The sequence below is a fragment of the Furipterus horrens genome, unplaced genomic scaffold, assembly GCF_987537825.1.
Source record: "Furipterus horrens unplaced genomic scaffold, mFurHor1.1.pri manual_scaffold_13, whole genome shotgun sequence".
NCBI classification, from domain to species: Eukaryota; Metazoa; Chordata; class Mammalia; order Chiroptera; family Furipteridae; genus Furipterus; species Furipterus horrens.
In genome coordinates this window covers 35,292,299-35,310,594 of record NW_028327183.1, presented here as the reverse complement: position 1 = coordinate 35,310,594, position 18,296 = coordinate 35,292,299, and the positions used below count along the sequence as shown (strand labels likewise).

The 18,296-nt window shown below is 41.5% G+C and overlaps 1 protein-coding gene and 1 long non-coding RNA gene across 5 annotated transcripts in view; one reads left to right on the top strand and one right to left on the bottom strand.

The window, feature by feature from the left end:
- Positions 1-2,738: 2,738 nt before the first annotated feature.
- WTIP (WT1 interacting protein) overlaps positions 2,739-18,296 on the bottom strand; it is a 251,559-nt gene continuing 236,001 nt past the window's right edge. The window contains exon 8 of one of the 3 annotated variants that reach the window (XM_090260324.1): positions 2,739-3,805. The gene's annotated coding sequence lies outside the window, so the exon portion shown is untranslated. The remainder of the gene's footprint in view (positions 3,806-18,296) is intronic. The other 2 variants (XM_090260320.1, XM_090260325.1) reach the window with 2 other exon arrangements.
- On the top strand, positions 15,534-17,791 carry LOC149994481 (uncharacterized). 2 transcript variants are annotated; one of them, XR_016507894.1, is made up of 4 exons: positions 15,534-15,762; positions 15,880-15,985; positions 16,253-16,389; positions 17,581-17,791. It is a non-coding gene; the product is annotated as an uncharacterized LOC149994481 (long non-coding RNA). The 2 variants fall into 2 exon arrangements; XR_016507895.1 differs by lacking the exon at positions 17,581-17,791 and having other exon boundaries at positions 16,253-16,837.

Sequence of the window (18,296 nt, the reverse complement as noted above, 5' to 3'; positions counted from 1 at the left end):
AACTTTAAATTATTGTTTATACTGTTATAGACATCCCCATCTTCCCCCTTTGCTACCCTCCACCCAGCCCTCACCCCCTTCCCTCAGGCCACCACCACTCTGTTATCTGTGTCTATAGGTTATGCATCTATGTTCTCTGGCTAATTCACCCAGTACTTTTTAAGATGCTGAAAGAAGAAGAGGGGGAGAGATTATTAACTAGTCTTTTATCTCCCAGTTTATCTAATGTTCTCTGAGTGGGTTTGCTATGTTTGAACAGTCATATGAGGTGTGAAATATAGTAGTTAAGTGAGGACTCTGGTGGCAGATTGCCTGAGTTAGAATCACACCTCTGCCAAGTTCAAAATAACTTCCTTGGGTCAGTTACTTAATCTCACTGGGATTCAGTTTCTTCATCTGAAAAAAATGAAAATAAAAACTGTGCTCATCTCTTAGGATTATTGTCAGTATCAAGTAGGATGATCCAGTTAAGAAGTTACCCCAGTGCCTGGCACATAGCAAATGTTCATTAAGTTTTAGCTATGATAATGCTGCTGCTGCTTCTAATAATGGAGAAAAAGAAGAAGAGGAAGAAACTGTACTTGCTGCTTTCATATACAGATATGAATAATGCTACAACACCCTCCTTGTATGTGCTGTCACTGAACTTATAACATAAAATAGTCAAAATGGTAAGTTTGTTATGTTATTTCACCACAAAAAAGAATGGAAGGAAGGAAAGAAGGAAGGAAGGGAGGGAGGGAGGGAGGGAGAGAAAGAGGAAGGGAGGGAGGAAGTTTCAATGCCCAGGTGAATAGCAGAGGTAGGAGGTTGGCAGGTGGTTCAGAAGAATCCTCCACTGATCCTGCAGGACACCAGGTTGCTTAGTCTCTTTTCTGCATCTGCACTCCCTACTTCACAGACAACATCATGTTCTGTATTGAAATAATGGTTTTTCCACTTCATCTTCTTGTGAATATGACATTTTATTCACAGGATACATGAGTAGTACTATTACTTCCGGGTCAATATTGATACACAGGCTGAAAATTTTGTTATGTAGGCTAGTTTCTTCATTGTAGCCTAATCCTGCATCACCTCTAGGTGTCTCTGATGAGCAATCAATGCAGAGCCCTCCTAGGATAGAGAGCTCAGCAACTAGCAGGGAATTCTTTCCTACTGGAAAATAGTAGTTAGTGGAAGTCTTTTCTTTAAAAAAAAAAAAAAAAAGGATTGGTGGGTACTCTCCAGGGTCTTTTCTTACCCAGCAGCCTGGTGAACGCCTCCTGGTGCTCAGGTAGCACTAAAGACACTTGCTGCCTCTTCAAATTCATCTTGAACTCACTAGCATCTCCATGACTGGGATGTCCTGAGCCCCAGGGGCGGTCTCCTCTGTCTCCTCTATTGACTGCTCCCTCTTCCTATTTTGGCCATTAGACTGAGGCAGGCAACAGAAATCTACACGTGGGGCTGAGTTTAGAAACCTGGCTACAATATAAAGCTTTTGCTTTTGTAATTCATCTACTGGTCATCTGTACCCCACCCCCACTTTACCCTCCCTATCTCTCCCCAAAACAAACCCCTCTAGTCTCTCCAGTCTCATAAACTGGCCTTCTCCTGAAACATTTCTTCATTATTTTTTTGGTGATGTTCATCTGCACCCCCATTCTTCCTTGTTAGAGAAAATTTCTCCCATTGGAGAGGAAACAAAGTAACATTCCACTGTTTTCTCCCTTCCCTTCCCTTATTCTTGGGTCTTATTGCTAACCCTTCTTCCTTGCTTCCTAGGCTTTCCTTTCAAGGGGATACCCTTGTCCCTACCTCTGTAATCTCCAGTCCCTGGCTTTCTGAATCTGTTTTCTTTCACACACACCCTACTCAGGTCCTTCTTTCTACTCACCGGATGGTCCGTGGATGACTTCAACCACTCTCAGGGGCTATCTATGGCTGAGGAGCTAGGCTGCGGGCTCTGGTTCTCAGATTGGAAACTTGGTTCACAACTGGCCACAAATCTCCTAAATGCTTTCCTTTCAGGAAACCTAGACTTTGATCTTTTTAAAATTTCATCCTGAATTCTGGGTGAGCACGGATAGTTATCCCTTCTCCACAGTTAGATGAAGCTCGAATGGAGGAAAGCTCTGAGAATATGCTGTGTGCATGTAGAAGCTTATGAGCACCACCTCTGCTGCCAAGGACCTCAGAGCTTGGTCCTTCTGATCAGGAAGGTTAGAAACCTCTAATGTCATCGGTCATTCCTAGCTGACAACCAGTTTGAAAGACTCAAACACATACATGTACCTGCCACAAATACGTGTAACTTCCATGTGTGTACTTCTCCTGGAGATCAGGGGTAAAAAAATAATTCCTGCTACCAACCAAACAACCTCTGACTAACCTCCAGAACTGTCCTCAAGTGTCAGCGTCACTCTTTTACCTCCTCCCCAGCAGTGCTCTGTTCTCTCCATTCTGAACTTGAACTATGTTGGGATCTCCTTTTTGATTCCTATTTCTGAGCATAGCATGGTGGGAGATGGAGGTGATGAGGACATTTAGGGAAAGCAGAAATGCTAAGATAAGAATGATATAAGTGTGGAAAAAAGATCTCACATATATTGACTTGTCAAATTAAAAAATTACTTTAAAATGCTCAACTTGGCAAAGCTCGATGGTTACAGGCAAGATGTTCAGGATTCTGTACCAGAGACACACATCCTCTACCCTCAGGCAGATTTTAGTCCAGGACACATTGTGAGATCCTACAATCCTAGAAAACTATACACATGCTCACACACTGTGGATGGTTTCAACTGTATTCTCTGAGATATCTTAGTTCTGACAGGCCTTTTGAATCTAAATACCTTCATGGGTGTAAGGGGGGATAGATAATAAGGCGATCTTCTCACACTTTCAATTGAGAAAATAAATGAATGGCTATGACATCAACAGGTGGACACTCCTGTATGATGAGGGAGCATCGCTAATTTTTTAAGATGTGAATTATGCAGATATGCTATGACACACTCTCTGTAACTCATCTACCCTAGACTGGGTGGGTAGGAGGCAGTCACCCCTGCTTTCCTTGCCCAGGGAACAATCTCCTCTATTCCTTTTCCTATCAGCCTCACCCTTGGGCACAATCCTGAAATACTCCCAAGAGGGGCATCGTTCTCCTCTTTGTTCTGGAACACTCCCACAGCAACCCTGTTGCTGTTAAGCCAGCATATGCCCTCTTTTCACAGAGGAACCTCTCATCGAGGGTTCCTTGAGTGGGACAAAAACCTGACAGCCTCTGACAAGGTAAGATGTATTCCTGCTCTACCATCAGTCCTGGGGCAGGAGGGAGCTTTCTGAGCACACAGGTCTCTCTCCAAACTGAAGCCTTGTCATCAATTCTCTTCAGGGACCTAGGGGTCTCTTGAAGTTTGGACATCTGCTCTTCCTCTGCCCTGGCTCATCTGGGATCTGAGCCCAAAACTTGCCCCTATGTTGTTGGCACATCAAGTCCTCTCTTCTCTCAGCTCTTGGGGACTCCCCTTTGCTCCAGCTTCTCAGAGACCCTCCTGATGCCAGCTGTCCTAAACACATGTCCTGAAATCCTCAGCGCTTGTCATCCTGGGGGCATCAGTCATTCCCTTATCCCGCTGTTCTTCCTCTTTCACAATGTGATTCCTTGTGTATGTTCTTCCCTTCTTTTCACCAGTACGTGTTATCAATGATCATTGCCTGTTTCAGCCATGTGAGCCTTTTTGCCTGGCAGTACCAGTGCATCCATTTTTTCCTGGCCCTGTGAGTGTTATGCCGAATCCAGTCAATCAATATTTATACCCTGGAACATGGAGGGAGAGGAGTTAGTCTCTGACTTTAATTTCTTTTTAACCTACATGTACTGTTTACTCTGTATATAAAAATGATAGAGTTGTAGTATAGTGTTTCTTATACTGTTCTTTTTAAAAAACCAACAACCCTAATGGCAGTTAAAAGACTGCAGAAAGCAAAAGAAAACTAAAAGCCTCATAAAAGTTGACACCACTTTGCTCCCAAGCAAATAAGCTTTAGACTAAACAGCTTCTCTCTCTCTCTTCCTCTCCCTCCCTCTCCCCCCACTCCTTCCCTCCCTCCCCCTCTCTCCCCACTCATTTCATCCCCCCATAACAGTATCAAATGTAATAGTCTTCCTCCTCAATTCAGGCCCTCACTGAGTAACACAGATAGATTGCAACTGCTCCCTAAGGCACGAGTCAAATTGCTCAGTTGGTTGGAGCATCATCCCATACACCGAAAGATTGTGGGTTCAATCCCATCCCATGTCAGGGCACATACCTAGATAGAGGGTTCGATCCCTGGTAAGGGCACATGCATTAGGTATCTGATTCATGCTTCCCTCTCACACCAATGTATCTCTCTCGCACGTTCTCTTCCTCTCTTTCTAAAACCTATTAACATATCCTCGGGTGAGGATTTTTAAAAAATACTCCCCAGGGATGTTTCTTACAAGTCTCCCTGAATTTATTTCTAAAACAAGGGTCTAACCACTTCACCACCTCCCCACACCAAAATTTCATTGGCTAATTTTTTTCTAAATCAAGGCCATAGTTATCATTTTGAATTCAGCTCTCTCTATAATCTCCATCAAATTTGGTTACCACCCTTAAATTCCATTTTTTGTTTTGCTGCTCTTCCCAACACGCTTTCCTGATTCTCTATTGTGTTTTCTGTCTAGGCATTTTTTACACACAAGTATCTGAAAAATTGGCCTATTCTTAAAACTGAGTGAAACACCAAAATCTTTGGACTCCCCAGACTTCTGCATCCTGGTGACACTTTAATTAAAATTCATTACAATGTGACATTTTGGATTACAGTTATTTCTTATCTCCACCCTTCTTCTTTAATCCCTTTAAACTAAACACCTGTTGAAGGCAGCTCTTGTCAAAATATCAATGGCTTCTTAAAACACTCAGCACAATTCTTTTCATTTTGCAAAGTTTAAGTTATACTGAATCCGTGAGGTAATCAGTTTTGCACCTGACTATGAAACAAAGCGTTTAGTCATTCATTCTATGAAACCTTCTAAAGGGCATCTCATGTGCCAGAGAATGTGAGAATGGGAAGAGAATTTATGAACTGCTATTGAGTTGATGTGTCCTTACAAAACAAAGTTCTCCTTGCTTGGTCCTCCATTTATAGCACAAATCAGAGTAGTATTTTATATTTAAATGCAAAAACTATAAAATTATACATATGGGTGTGCAGATATGTGTACTTTTTCTAAAGCAGAAAAACCATTCTAGTAACTGGGAGCCAATTTGAGGCAAGTAGTCCATTTACATTTTCAAGAGAGGTGTTTGTGGTTTTATCTGTTACACTTATATAATATCAATTACTTTATAGCTAAATGGGTAGTTCCCCCATATTTTTGTCAATATCAACTTTTATTTTTTGGTCTTTATTGTTGAATTGAAAGAATTCAGTTGTAATTTTTTAACCTGAATAAATGACATATGTGTATGTTATTTTAGATCATTCAAGAGAGCAGTGCAATGCATCTCTTGAGGAAATACAATAAAGATGAAATCTTCATCTTCAAAATGTGTGTGTCTGTACCAGTTTGATTAGTCAAATAATAATGTAGCTTAATGGGGTTGTGGTTATTCAACCGTATTTTTTAACTCTGAAAAATAATCCTGAATTATTTTTCCATAGTGGTAGAAAAAACAATAGAGGTTAAGACAGATCCTAAGCAATAGTCTGAAGGTGTTACAGAAACAAGGGAGTCCAAAAATCCCCAGAGCTTGCAGCTGGGGGATGGGGAGAAGGAAGCAGCTTTTGGAATGCTTTTCTATTTATCATCCTGAAACCAGAATTCTATAAAATCAAACCCACATAACTGCCAGGGGAGGGGCAGGGAACTCCTGCCTAAGGCCAATTATAGATATGACAGAGGTGGCTGTCTGCCATGGGGAGGATGAACAGTTATATTGACAAAAACCACTTCCCCAATCTCAGTTACCAAGAGACAGCCTAAAACTAAGCTGAACAACAATGGCAACAGATAACTCTCTCCCCCACTACTAGAAGCCAGCACTGAGTAACAAGCCAAAATGGGCCCCTCTGGGAGAGGGGCAATGTGACACAGGCATGCATGGATGGCTGAAAAGTGAAGGGGTATCCAGGCCATCTAATTCCAGCACCTGTGTTCCTATTCACTTCTCCCAAAAGATCAGAGAGCTATGACTTCTATAAAATGAGACCTGGATGTTTTGTTTTTCAAAGCTCAAAATGATCCCAAACTATAAAACAGCTGCTAAACTAATTCACCCTGTCTTGGGCTTAAATAGTGGTAGGAGTAGTAATAGTGCTAGTAGAAGTAGTGGCAATATTGTAATAATGATAATAGTGACAGCAGCAGTGGCAATAATAGTCATAGAAGTAGTAGTAGTAGTAATAGTTATGGTAGTAGTAGTAGCAGCAGGGTTAGTAGTGTAATAGTAGTACTAGTGGTACTGGTTGTAGCAGTGGTGGTAATGGTAGTAGTATTGGTAGTAGAAGCAGGAGTAACGGTGGTGGCAGTTTTTTTGCTAGTGGTAGCAGAAGGCTGTGTCAAAAGGCCTGAGGTAGTATAACTATTGAGTTAGAGCAAGAGCCTTGAAGTCAACCAGCCTTGATTTAGGGTCTGTTTTTGTTACTTCTTAGCTTCCAGATTTAGACAAGCTATATAACTTCTCAATATTTCCTTTTGTAAAATTGAGATGAACAACCAATTGAGTTAAAAAAAATAGAAAAACTTGTAATATTTGGCATAAAAATCTTCAATTCACCTTATCAGAAACATGTTAAGTAATTTCGATGTTACATAGAAGACATAGACATGAAAAAAGATACAGTCCCTGCAAATAATAACTCACAATCAGCTGAGAGAGAAAGATAGATGTATGACTCTACTGTAAAACCTAGTGAAAAGAGCTGTGATAGGCATTCAAACCTACTCTAGACAAGGAAGTAATTAATAGTGGCCCAGCAGTTCTCAGATGACTTAATGAAGGAAGTCAGACTTAAGGTGGGATCTGATAGATACACAGAATTCTGATGGGCAGGCATTAGCAAGAAGACATATCTGGCAGAGAAAGTTTGTAATATATTCTGGCAAGAGCAAGCAGACCACATTTGACTGGTTGGAGAAGATGTGAAGCAGAAAAGCATCTCTTGGAATTGGCCCAAGGAAAAACCCACACAGGGTGGCTTGGCCCATGATCTGAAAGATCCTTATTATGCTTTGTGATTCCAAGTCAAAAGAGAGCAGAGTTGTAGATAAATATGTGCCATAAAAATTAAACCTACTTTTTCATTGAAAAGCACCTAGAAATAACCACTCATCTACCCAAACTTAATTCTTGTGAACAGACCTCTGAGACTTGTTTCCGAGACTTTAGTACCAGTTTCAAAATTCTCTAACCATGGCTGCCACAAGAAGCTAATAAGTTCTAAAAATGCCAATATGATTAGTGTCTCAGCCAAGGCCCTGTGTGCAACAACTAAAATCAGAAAATGTCCTGGCCTGGCGGACGTAATATTTCTCTAGAAAGCACAAGGCTTATTTGAGCCTCCTCTCTGTTCTTCCTCTAAGGGAGCATCCTGGGAATAGCCGTGCTCATTGTCCATAAGAGTTGTCTTAGGCTGATGATGGAGTTGAGAAGGCAGTGTTCTGAGCTGTCTTTCAACTCTTCCCAGGCTGTGGTTTCAGGCAACTCACCAAAGTTTACATGATGGGCGTCCAAGGATAGCTGTAAGCCATTTAGGTAGACGGTCTCACTCTGGCTCATCTTTACAAAGCTTTGAAATAGCCACAAAGATTTGAAACTGGCACCCGAGAATGCATCTCCTCTGGACACCTTACCAGATCACCAACTCTTCTGAAGGCCAGATCCCTGTGCTTTACGTCTTCTGTGGGCCTGAGGACTCTATAGGGTTCAGCATTGATTACCATTTCTTGTTAGATTCATTCTTTAGTCCTTTATTTATGAATAATTCACATGGCAATGGCCATAAGTTTCCAGTTCCCACTTTATGCAATGTCTCCAGATATATTCTCCTTTACTTGACTGAAGAAATTTCACAATGCTTTGAAAACATCAAGAGTATCACTTAAATTTGTAAGATGTTTCACCACAATTTTATCTACCTATTTTAAAACCTTTAAATCATATTTTTGTGGGTGTTGGAGAGGACCTCATAAAACCATCTGCATTGGTCCTTTGTTCAAACCAATAATATATTATTATCTCCACCTTGTAAATGAGGTGAAGTCAAATGAGATGACTATGATTCGCGTTAAGGTTGTAAGCATTAATAATGGCAAAGCCAACACCAAAATGCTGGTCTCCAGCTTCCTAATGTTTTGGGTTTTTTTTTTTTTTTTTCCAATTATACCTGTGATTTTTGCCACTATTAATAAAGAAAGTATTGCATTCAGAATTCAGCAAAACTAAGAGGCTGTAAATCACTATGGTTAAATTAGGGATTTAAGGCATAGCTTGCCATTTACTCAGCCAAATGAATATGGGCACATTACTTAATCTCTGTATTACTCAGTTTCCTCGCATGTAGAAAAGAGATGATGCTTCCACATAGGGATGCTGAGGGGATTAAATAAATTACTATGAGAAAATTTCTTAGTCCTGATCAATCACCATATAAGTATTTGCTATTACTATTGCCATACCCCTCCCAACCTGTTCTGAATTTTTCCTGTGGGATTAAGTGGTAGCATCATCTTCTCCCATTGTACAAATTAAGAACTTTAAAGACATCCTTAATAACTGCCCCTTCTCTCTTACCCCACAGTCTATGATTTACAAAGCTTTTTTTTAACTCTCATTTTTAAATATCTCTTAAATCCATTCTCTATTTAGTTTCCTATCTGACAAGAGTATAGTTTCATCCTGATTGCCTCATTTAGGCTATTTCAAACACCTTCTTCCTGCTCTGTTCTCCTTCAACTGACCTTTATTACCCTGTGATATAACATCCTTTGGAAAGGCAAATCCTACCAGAACATTCACCATTTCAAATCCTCCAGCAGCTTCCCTACTGTGTTCACCAAGCTTGTGTCAATCATTCTGACCAAGTCCAGCCTAACCGTCAGAGATTCTAACTCAATGGGTCTGGGACAGGTCCTGGGAATCTGTATTTCATATACTCCTGAGATTCTGCATGGACCAATGTTTGGGAATCATTGAAAAAGATAAAATGTACACTCATAATGATGTCTTATAAATCCTTCACAATCTGACCCTCAACTACCCACCAGGGAAATTGACATCTTTCCCCTTGATGTTGTCTTTGACTGAGTTGCTCCTTCTGTGCTCCCATCGTTCTGTATGCATAATTCCCCAAATGACACCTATTTCATTGTACCCTTTTGTTCCCCCCTTGTGGGGCCAGCTTCATTGGCATGCAGCCTGTGCAGTCACATAGCATCCTTCCCTCAAAAGGGCCTTGAGCTTGGTTTAGTGTCCTGCTGCAGCCATCTGAGATTCTTAGTACTCATTGAACAAGGGGCACCTCATTTTCATTTTGCACTGGGCCCCACAAATTATGTTCTCAGTCCTGCCTACTCAACTGTGAACTTTTTGAAAACAGAAGCTATTTGCTATTCACTTGAAATTCTTCTTGCTTAGAACAGAGGACTCCTAGTATAGAGAAAGGGTTTGGTAAATATTTGTTGAATTTATACATGAATGAATGAAAGGATAGAATAAAGAATATCATAGGAAAATAGTGTAGTATGGCTAATTAACTTTGAAAAATAAGCTTTGTTTATGCTTTGCAGAAGAGAGGAGACAACTGATAAGTTCACAAGATGACAGACTTTCTCAAATAAGTAACGTAAATTTTCCTAGGTTTCTCCTTAAATTGCTCTGTTTCTCCCTTGAGCCCTGCTGCTTTCTTGTTCTTCTCAAAATTCTAAATTGCTGGTTAATGGAGCTTACAATAGCAGTATCATAGAATATGCCCAAAGTGTTTGTGCCAAACATTGTGCTATCTTTGGGGGATACTGGGAAAGGGAAGGGGGAAGCCATAGGAAGGTGAACCAAGCAGGGTCCCTGTTCTCTAGAAGCAATTAAATCTTACCCTTTTAAGAGTTTCTGTCAAAGATGAGTTGACTTCATGGGAGTTTTGCAGCAATGAATTGAAAATAAAGACACTAGACTTGGCCAGTGGCCCAGCTTCCTGAACATTTCAACTGACAAAATGTCTCAGTATGAACACAATTCCTCCACTATGAGATCTGTGGGTTCACTAGTTAACATTGGCAACCAACTAGGAGGTGCTCATAAAGCATAATAAATAAGTGGCTATCGAGGTGGGGGAGGTGCTTTTGCTCCCTGATGTTAGAGAAGAAAAGATAAACTTCAGCTATCAAAGTGAGCCAAATAATTCGGGGGAACAGATATCCCTAGCTTATGCTGAAAGCAGGACAAGACTTCCAATGTGGCAAAGACCACACACCACCCTGCTGCATCAGTGGCAGTACTAACTTTTTGCTGTTCTCAGAGATGACATAGAGTTTCTCCTACTAACTGGTGTGGTTTAGTTGGTTGGGCATTCTCTCACAAAGTAGAAGGTTGCTGGTTTGATTCCCAGTCAGGTCAAATGCCTAGTTTGTGGGTTTAGTCCCTGGTCAGAGTGTGTATAAGAGGCAGTCCATCAATGCTTCTCTCCCTCCATTCCCCTCCCTCTGTCTCACTAAAAAAAAAGAAGAAGAAGAGTTTTGCCCTGACTGGTGTGGATCAGTGATCAGTGGGTTGGGTGTCATCTTTCAAACTGAAAGGTTGCCAGTTCAATTCCTGGTCAGGACAAATGCCTGGGTTGTGTGCCAGGTCCCACTTGGGGGCACATGCGAGACGCAACCAATCAATGTTTCTCTCACACGTCAATGTTTATTTCCTCTCTTTCTCCCTTCTCCTCTCTCTAAAACTAAATAAATAAAATTTTTAAAAAAAAAGTTTCTCTTGCCATTCCACAATCCCTATTTAGTCACCCAGTCTACTATTTACTAAACCATCAGTAATTATATTAATAGATTCTAGTCAAAAAAGTACAAATGCCAACAAACATAGACCTGTGTTCAACTTCAATTCAAAAAAATATAAATATAATACATCTATAAGGTATCATTTTCACATACCAGATGAGATGAAGTTCAAAAGATTGATAATGCTTAATGTTGGCAAGTATAGTAGAGAAAGCAAGTATTCTAAAAAAAAAAAAATTGGTAATCAACATATAAATTAATGCAACCACAATCCTAAGGAGGGCAATTTGGCATTATGTAACAATCAGAATTTAAAACACACATCCCCTTTCATGCAGCAACACCATTTCTAGGACTTCGTCCTAAGGAAACAGTCTGACAAACAGGTAAAAATCCATGTACAAAGTTGTTCATCATAGACAAAAGTTTAGAAATAACCTAAGTGTGCAACATGAAAGATTTACTTAATATAGCATGGTTCATTCAAGCACAATGTAGCTAACATTAATGAGAAGCTCATTTATTTTATCCCTTTCTGGTTTAGTGTTAATTCCTTTAGTGTGTTTTCTGATCATTTAGCTAAACTATCATTAAAATACCAAAATTTAGACACTAAAAAGAAACAAAACAATTTAAATATTAAAATGGTTATGTGGAGCTATAATTAACAAAAGGAAAATATATCCATAATATTTTAGATATAATAGAAAGGTCAGCTTTTAAAACTGTCTAAATGAAATGACTCCATTTTTTGTTAAAAAATGCATATTTGAGAGTGTGTGTGCATTCTTTTAAGAATAGATTGTGATTGATTTTGCTTTGGCATGATGCTTAGTGCAAATAAATAGATGATATCCAAACATAATGTCTCTACTGTGTTTGGATATTTCCAAATACAGTATCATGAGGGAAACAAAGGTAGGTCTTGAGGAAATATTTTCACTTGTGTGCTGGTAAATATTTAACAACTGGCCTTCAGGTGAGACAGAGTGGGAGTCCTATTTACCGACTTTTATGGCAAATACTCCCAACATTACTCATTTCAAGCTACTAAAATGACATCACTGAATGTGGAGTTGGGAAGAGATATACAGCAGCTATCATTACATAGCATTTTCACAATATATATACAACAGATGCAAATATTACAAGAGTATAGATAATGTTAAAATGCAGTAAGCTAATTAGAAAGTGCATGCATTTTTTATAGATCTGGAAGTAGAGTCACTAATGTAATAATACTGATCATGTCTCAGTGGAAATGTCATGAATCATATGTACTTCATACTTTAGAACTTTGTATGTCATTTAAATATTTTTACAATAAACATGTTATCTTTATAATCAGAAAAAAATAATCCAAGGTGTTTTTTTTCTTATTTGTCAAAACTAAAAAAAGAAAACTATATTACTTCTTTTAACATAAGTCTTACTGAAACAAAACACCTTCCCAAAGGAGTTTGATGCTACTGAGGTGTCACTAAGGATAATGGTGAGCAATGTTTGAATCAATTAAACCATGATATCTTTGTTCAGTCAATTCAGTGTTTCAAAGGTCTTTCAAAATATAAATTTACAAGATCAGAATTCAAAGGCCCTCTGATACTCTTATAGAAACTAAGTCCCAAGGCAGGTAGGCGGTTTCCCAAGGCAGGCACTACAAGGCAGGCTATAAGATGACTCAGCTCCTCTCCATTTATAAATGGTCTCTAGAGCTTGTGATCAAAGTGTATATTCTTCACTTGTCATTACTGAATGAGAAGAGGCTACCTCATTTTGGGAAGTAGTATTCATTTGATTGGCTAATTCCTGAAGCCCTGACCCTTTCATCTTTGTTTCGGTAATAGCAGCTTATACTTTTCCAGAATTTTATACTTCTCTAAACACTTCCACACAGATTACTCTAGTTGTACTTCCTAAGAGCCCTGTGAGACAGGTAAGGTGGAAAGGACCGCTCCTATTTCACAGCTAGGAAAACCTGAAGCTAGAGCAGGCAAGTGGCTAGCCCAAGGCTACTGAGAGTCAGGGGGCTGGTCTGGTCTTGGCATAGTTTGAAACAACGCATCTGCTGCTGCTGAAGCCCTGTGTCCCGGTGATTTAACTGTGAGCGTTTCTCACAATAAGAACTAGTGAGAGGGGAAGGAGGGTGGGGAATGGAGGGAGGTCACCAAACCAACTGAAGGAAGGAACTATAAAAAAAAGTCAGTTACAGATGCTTTCCAGACTTCTCAGTCAGAATACCATCTTCCTGCTTTTGAGACAGTAGAGGGAAACCCTCTATTTCAGTTGCAGTAAGGTGTATGACTTTTTCATTTAATCCGTGTGAATTTGGGGCAAATGGTGGCTTGATCAGCCAAACCAGCTGGGCCATTCAATAGCCAAATGTGGCTATATAAATTAAAATTCAAGTAATGAGATAAAATGAAAAATTCAGTTCTTTATGTACTGATAGGGCAGTGCAGATAGAGAATAGTGCCAGCATCACAGACAGTTCTGTGGGACAGCAGTGCCCTGGAGATTCTAATTCTGTAGTTAGTTACATGGGTGTTCTAGCTTTGGCAGTGTCTGTAGAGATGGCCTAAAGCAGTCCCCTTACCTGCAGTTTTGCTTTCCCCAGTTTCAATTACATGGGGTTCAAAAATATCAAATGGAAAATCCCAGAAATAAGCAATTCATAAATTTTGAGGACTTCCAGCCAAGATGGACCCAGAGAGGACCACACCAAGACACATCATGATTAAAATGCCAAAGGTGAAAGATGGAGAGAGAATCCTAAAAGCAGCAAGAGAAGCGGAGAGTTGCCTACCAAGGGGTGCCTATAAGACCATTAGCTGATTTCTCAAAGGACACTTTCCAGGCAAGAAGGACTGGCAAGCAGTATTCAATGTGATGAAAAGCAAGGACCCACAATTAACATTACTCTATCCAGCAAAGCTATCATTTAGAACAGAAGGGCAGATGAAGTGCTTCCCAGACAAGGTAAAGCTAACGGAATTCCTCATCACCAAGCCATTATTGTATGAAATGTCAAAAGGACTTAAGAAAAAGAAGATCAAAATTATGAACATTAAAATGACAACAAACTCACAACTACCAACAACTGAACCTAAAAAAGCAAAACAAAATCCAACTAAGCAAACTGGAATAGGAACAGAATCACAGGTATGGGGATCATTTGGAGGGTTATCAGCCGGGAGCGGGGAGGGGGAGAAATGAGGAAATGGTGCAGGGATTTAAGAGGCATAATTGGTAGGTACAAAGTAGAAAGGGGCAGGATAAGAATAATAGAGGAAAGGGTGAAGCCAAAGGACTTCTATGCACGACCCACAAACATGAACTAAAGGGGGTGGGATTGCTGAAGGGAAATGGTGTACTGGGCAGAGGGGAGCAAAGGGAAAAAAGAATTCGGATTACTGTAACAACATAATCAATAAAATGTACTTAAAAAAGTAAAATAAAAAGAAAGTCCAAATACTCCCTGACTGGTGTGACTTGGTGGGTTGCGCATCATCCTGCAAACAGGAAGTTCTCTGGTTCAGATTCTGATCAGGGCACATGCCTGGGCTGTGGGCCAGGTCCCCGGTTGAGGCCGTGCAAGAGGCAGTCTGCGGCTGTTTGTCTCCCTCTCTTTATCCCTTCCCTTCCCCTGTCTCTGAAAATGAATGAATAAAATCTTAAAAAAAAAAAAAAAGGTCCAAATGCTTTGATACTCAAGAATTTTATAAGTTTTGTTGATTCTGTACATGTGCACTCTAGGTTGGGCAAAGTGTAATAGCTGTTTGCAAACAAACCAGAAAGAAAAAAATTAAATTCAGATAAGAACCTGATGCAAGTCCTTTGTCTCACACCTTCAAGTCCAGCAATATTTAAGCATCTCCTATACTAGAAAAATGTAGACAGCAGCCGCCAATATAGGAAAGCTGGATGCAACTGATACCCATTGGCACTTCGTATAGTCCCATGGCGACAGCGCACCTCAAGCGACAAGAAATGCAGGTGTGCTGTGGCACTTAGATCTACACAATTTATGGTCCTGTCCAGGTACCCCCGAATGAAGAAACTCCACCGCTCCAGTTTTCGCAGTCTTGAGCTTCGGCAGTCTTAAAAACCTGAGACTCTGGGCTTCCAGAGAAAAAACTACTAGCTAGGGAACCTTTGCACCACGGTTTCGCAAAGGGCGGATCATAAACCACCTGCCAAAATCACCGAGAATGGTTGTTAAAAACGCGGATTTGGTGGGGCCCAGGCCTCTAGAATCATGGAAACCAAGTACCTAGGGAAGTGGCTCCGGAGTCTGCAGTTCAGCACTGACTTCCCGGCAGCTGCGGTCTTCGGCCGGCAAGTTGGAGAGCGGTGAGGCTCCGCCCCTTCCCCTGCCAATGGCGACGCTCTCTGCTCCCTGCGTAATCCCGGAGTGGAAGGCACGCAAGCCTGCAGGAGCGAACCGCCAAATCTCGTGTGCGCGGCCTGCACCGCAGGAACTAGGTACAGCCTCTCGGCGGCGCTCCCAACGCTGCGTCCTGCGCGCACGCGCGCCGCGCCTCCACCTGCCCTGGTGACCTTTGGCTGTAATTCCCTGCCGCGCCTTCTCCGCCGGGGACCAGCGCCTCCGGGCTTTTGAGGCGTTTTCTAGGCGCGCGCTAGCGGGCCGGGATCACGTGGGCCAAGGCTGCCTCGTGGTCCCCAACGGCAGCTGAAGCGGGAGGACGGAGCTGCGGCCAACGCTCGCCCTCCGAGTGCGCCCTAGGGTAGGTGCGGGGATAAAAATGGCGAAGTGGGGGTAGCCGGTGGGGAAGCGATGGACGAGCAGGTGGGGTGGTCGTTGGAACCTTCTGACGTGGACACCGGGTGGTTCTCCGCGCCAGTTTGAAGCGGCGGCCTCGGGCCGGCACCCACTAGGTGTGATCACTGACTCCGTCGGCCGCCGAGCCCCGCCGGGAGTCGGAGGCAATGGACGAACAGAGCGTGGAGGTGAGGGGGTGTGAGAAGGTTGGTGGTTGGTCTGCCCCTGCCACTCGGGGAGGGCTTTTTAGTCGGGTCGCCTGGCCCTGGTCCTCTCTCTGGTCGGGCGCCCGACTGGCCGCCGCGGCTGTGGGGAGGGCCGGCCGGGTGCGAAGGACGTCGTGCTGGTTCCGCCGCGCTCTGGTGCCGGCGCTCGGACAGTTCCCGCGGCCGGGGTGCGTACCCGGCGTGTTCAGGCGGTCTCCGCACGGTGCGCACGCGGCGTCCTTCCCACAGCACAACTGCAAACTCATCAGGGGGACGTGCCCTTCCACCCGCGACCAGTTCTTGCGAGTTCCTGCGCGGATCCAGCTCTCCCTCCGAACGGGTAAACATTCCTCCCAGCGGTGCAGTTTTATACTTTTGCCTTTCCTGTGAGTGAGCGGGTGCTTGGCTGTAGTTTGCTAGAACAACTATTTATATCTGACACTTGTAAGCTGTGATTTTAAATGTGTGTATTTACGTAAAGGCTAGGAACATCTGTTTTTAAAGGATTGGTTATTGGAAATAACTGTATAATGTCTAATTTTGAACCTTTCAAATACTAAGTAAATTTTTGTTTCTTAGTAAGGGCAGCGATGTCACTGGGCACCCCACTTGAAACTAGTCCATCCAATGGTCTTACTGTCCACGCCTCCCGGCCCCCCCAGCATCTGCACCTCAGAGGTCCTTTCTGGCCCAGCAGAGTCATGATTAGACTCCAGGGATTTTCTTCTTAATTCTTTGTGTGAAGATATTATAAAGGTTTGATAACTTTACCTTGGTTTTAGGAGAGTTACATTCTCCTAGAATGGAGGAAAAATAAATGTACTGCAATAATAAACTTAAAATATGTAAGAACTTACATTTAATTATATGTTTTCTTGTCAGTTACTTCCTAAGTTGATTCACATGAGACTTCTTGCAAAGATAACAGTGTTTCTTCTATTTACGTGATCTTTCCTTCTTCCCTAAACATTGGCAGAGCCGCCACCAAAAATCGCAATAGGCTCAAGTAAGGAGCTACTTGGTTGCAGCATCAGGACAGAAATTCGGATTTCTGGATTCTGAATTCGTTTCTTTCTTGACCAAAGTACACTGCTATTAGGACATACATCTTTTAAAAACTTTTCCAATATTATAAAAATAATTCATCCCCTTTGGGAAAATTACAGAAAAAGTAAAAAGTCCATTTGTTCCTTTTTTTTCTTACTGTTTAACATAGGCTCCCCCCTCCTCCCATATCATTAAATAATTCCTGAAATATTTGCAGTGACTGTAAATTAACTGAGACAGTTTAATTAATATTTGGACATTTGGGTTAGCCAGATTCTTGCCATTCTAATTACTGCTTCCGTGAAAATATTTGTGCGTAAGTCTGCCTGTTTGCATGTCATAGCCTTTCCTTAGAATAGAACCATTGTGAAGCTTAGATGTTCTCAGGTACCCTGGACCTTAACTGACCAAGTCCTGATATGGAATAAAGTTAAAAGTAAAATGTTATCAAGTGAATTATTTTAAGCATGCTTTTTACTCTTGATTCAGTAGCCTAATCTGGTGGACTTTACATCTTTTATTATTTTCAGAGCATTGCTGAGGTTTTCTGGTGTTTCATTTGTATGGAGAAATTGCGGGATGCTCCCGGAGGAGGGAGAGTTTTATACTTGTTTGGTGGGTAAGAACAAAAAGAAAAAGAAAAGAAAGGTAATGGATTCAAAGGCAAAGAATGAAATCATATCGTCTTATAGTCACAAGAGACCTTAGTGGTGAATATAATCCAGTGACTTTAAAAACTGAATGTAGATGAACTCCTTTAACAAAATTACAGGGAGGTTTAACAGGTAAGAACTTAGTTTGGTTGGGTATGAGGATTCAATAGGACATCTGCAGACCACATTACCCTTAGTAGGTTATTTTCTTTGCTGAAAAAAACCAAAGCATCTCCCGTGGTCTTCACCTCAGGATTTCTCTGTGGTTGCTTATTTCTGCCTAAGGAAGATAAAATATCCCCTTGTGAAGAGTAATATCTGTAATACATAAATCATTTGCTTCCAGTCACAGCTAGCAAATGGTGGAGCTGGATTTGAACCCAGGAAGTCTGGCTCGAGATCCTGTGTTCTTTGCCACTCTACCATGTGCAGAAGAGCTAGGGTATATACCATGCTAGTTCTCCCACTCATAAACTGAGACTCAACCTCTCTTAGCCTTGTTTCCTCAGCTGTAGGAGGTGGATAACAAGATCTTCACAGGGTGGTTGTGGCATTAGATGAGATAAGCTGAAACTCATTTAGAAACTACAAAA